Raw genomic sequence first — 2920 nt, 5'->3', positions numbered from 1 at the left:
TCTAAACTTGTATGGCAGCTTCATAACAATGAGTCGAAGATTAGATGGAACATTCATCTCTTCCATTTGCTGCAAATCTTCCATTACATTTAAGCAACTTCTCAAAAAGATTGAAAAAGACACCAATGCATCAACATCTTCAGACTTAATCATCGGCCAGCCCATGACCTTCTCCATATATGCCGCTGTTACTTTAATTTCACTACCAAAATGCTCTTTCAGCAGATTCTTGGCTCGATCATATCCCTGATCAGCTCTCATGTTGTGACAGCTACGGACTAATTCTCTTGGTCGTCCTCTTGTATATTGCTCAAGATAGTAAAGGCATTCTTGCTTGTCACTAGTTTTCTTTTCAATGGCTTGTTCAAAAGCTTTAATAAAAGAGCCATACTGCAAGGGATCACCATCAAATTCCAACATCATCCAAGGTGGAAGAGAAACCAAAGCTTGCTGTTTTAGTAACTGAGCAGTAATGTTATTTTGCTGCTGTACAACATCATGCAAGGTAGGACTCGGAGTATGAACACCAGTGGAAACTGGGGGAGGTAACACTTGTGTGTGGACATTTTCATCAGAGCTTGAAATTTGCTGCCTTGTTGATGAAGGTTTACAGTGCCTTGAAGCTTGTGCTTGGGTTTGCATGCTTAGTCTCTCCTTTGGACGTACCCTTAAATGGTCATGTTGAGAATTTGCACTTTGTTGTTGTGAAGGCATCTTTAAATTTGAGCATTTGTTTGATGCACTTGATCTTACATGTTTCTTATAATATGCATTCATAAGATCCTCTTCATCACTCATTCCTTCAACACTTCCCTCACTTGCTTCCAACACAGATAGTTTTGCAGTGGCAGCAGCTAATTTTGTTTCCATTTGTAATTGTTCCTTTTCTCTCCGCAGTTTCTCTTTCTGTCTTTGGAGTTCTTCCTCTTTGGCTTCAAGATCATGAAGTTTATTTAAAGCAGCTACAGATTGCAACAGGGCTGCCCTTTCAGCCTTAGCTTTAAGACGAGCAGATGCAGTACTTGAAACCCTTGAAGAACTAGAAGAGGAATGGGTTTTGCATTGAGATCCCTTCTTTGTAGCATTTGATACACTGTCATCAGGATTTATACTTGTGTCTGTTATGGACATTCCATCATCACCTCCATCATTATATGACACTCCAGCATCTGATAACCACTGTTTAACGTCTGTGATAAATTCATTATTTTCTTTCATTGTGCAGACAAGCCACCTTTGCTGCTTTTCATACTCCGGTTTAGACATTGGCATTTCCAGCAATGAATTATGAGTTTCAATGGCATCAGCACACAATGTTTCAAAACTCTTAAAATACTTTTGCACATCAGAAACCGTTCCTTTGGTCAGCTTTCCAGAAAGAAGATCATTAACTCTTTGTTTAACTTTATTTACTTGAGTGAACTTTGATTTGCGCTGCCGTTGCAAATTTTCAATGCTCAATGAGACACCCTTTTCAGTCATTTTCCTTGCTCTTTTCTCCGTTTCAACAGCATTATTTCTTTCAGCAGCAATATCAACCACGGACTTATTTTCAGACACATCAGAATCATCCTTTGCAATTGGCAATTCATCGCCATTCATCTTTCCCACAACACTCATTGTGCACACAAGCGCTTTCAAGAGCACATTTCAAGCAAGCCACAGAGCAAGATTACACAACAAACAGAGTGCGATCCAATTCAACACAACGACGTGCAGCAAGCCAAATCATTATTTAAAGTAGAGCATTCCAAACAGGCCATGATTCAAACTTCTTCGTGGATCAACGGATCAATCTCATAATGCGATATAGCCATATCGCTCAAAGAAAGAGAGGTTCACTCACCAGCGTTTTGTCGAGCCTCTAAAACTTCTCCGCATTATCAAGTTTAAAGCTTACACACTCTGTTTGGTTCAAGACGCCAAGACTCTGCAACACACCAGGCAAGCGATCCACACTCCAATAGTAGTCACTCAATCTGCCGATGCGCAAGTCAGCGTTTCCATTCACAGAATTCCTCCGTTTGCTCCAATGCGCAAGGAAATTCTCCTTTATTCCAACAGTAATTCTCTTAGTCGGAGATGGTTCTTACTTTGTGTGGTGGCTTCCTAACCACCCAGGAACAGGTGGTAAGACGTTCTTTACTCATAAGTTGGAAATAAAGTCATTGTCCATGCAACTGTCAATTTCTTGCTTTGTTCATTTAATGAACGAATGCAGCTTACAAATAAACATATGGATTCATGGTTCAATGGATCTTAGGATATGGTAAGAACCATGTATTCCCGCCACCTGTTACCCTCTCCACACACACAACCATGAGGGTTTAAATGTCATATGACATACACCAATGACATACACCAACTCCTCCCATTCCACACCGCCATCTAGTGGTTAAAAATTACATTTGGCTCCAACAGAGGCCATTTGTGAACTCTTTGCCTGTCCTGTCACGGCTATGGAAGCCGTCTGTGAACTCTCAGCCTGTCCTGTAATGGCTACGGAGGCCGCTTTTGAACATGTTATTTGCCCCATTAGTCCAGTCACGATCCCAGAAACCTTACCTGAACTCCCTGTAGGCTCTAATAGTCTTGTCACAGCCCAAAAATCCTCCTTTTGAACTCTTAGCTCTGTCTGTCATGAACTCAAGGACTATAAATGCACTCCGTGTCTGTCTCTTTAACTCTGTCACTGCCATAGAGAACATTGATGAACTTCTTGTGATCCCTGCCTTGGCCCCTGAAACCATGAATGCACTGCCTGCATTGTCTGTCTCTGTTTTCCCTAGCCCCCAGTCCCTGCCATGGGTCCCCGCTCCTTCTGCTCTGCTGTGGTGGTGCTCTGCTCTGCCGTGGTGCTCTAGTGGTCCTCTGCTCCGGCGTGGTGGTCTGCTGTCTGGCTCTGGTGGTCTTCTGCTCC

The sequence above is a fragment of the Sinocyclocheilus rhinocerous genome, unplaced genomic scaffold, assembly GCF_001515625.1.
Source record: "Sinocyclocheilus rhinocerous isolate Xijiao unplaced genomic scaffold, SAMN03320098_v1.1 scaffold193, whole genome shotgun sequence".
NCBI classification, from domain to species: domain Eukaryota; kingdom Metazoa; phylum Chordata; class Actinopteri; order Cypriniformes; family Cyprinidae; genus Sinocyclocheilus; species Sinocyclocheilus rhinocerous.
This window is presented reverse-complemented; position numbering follows the sequence as displayed.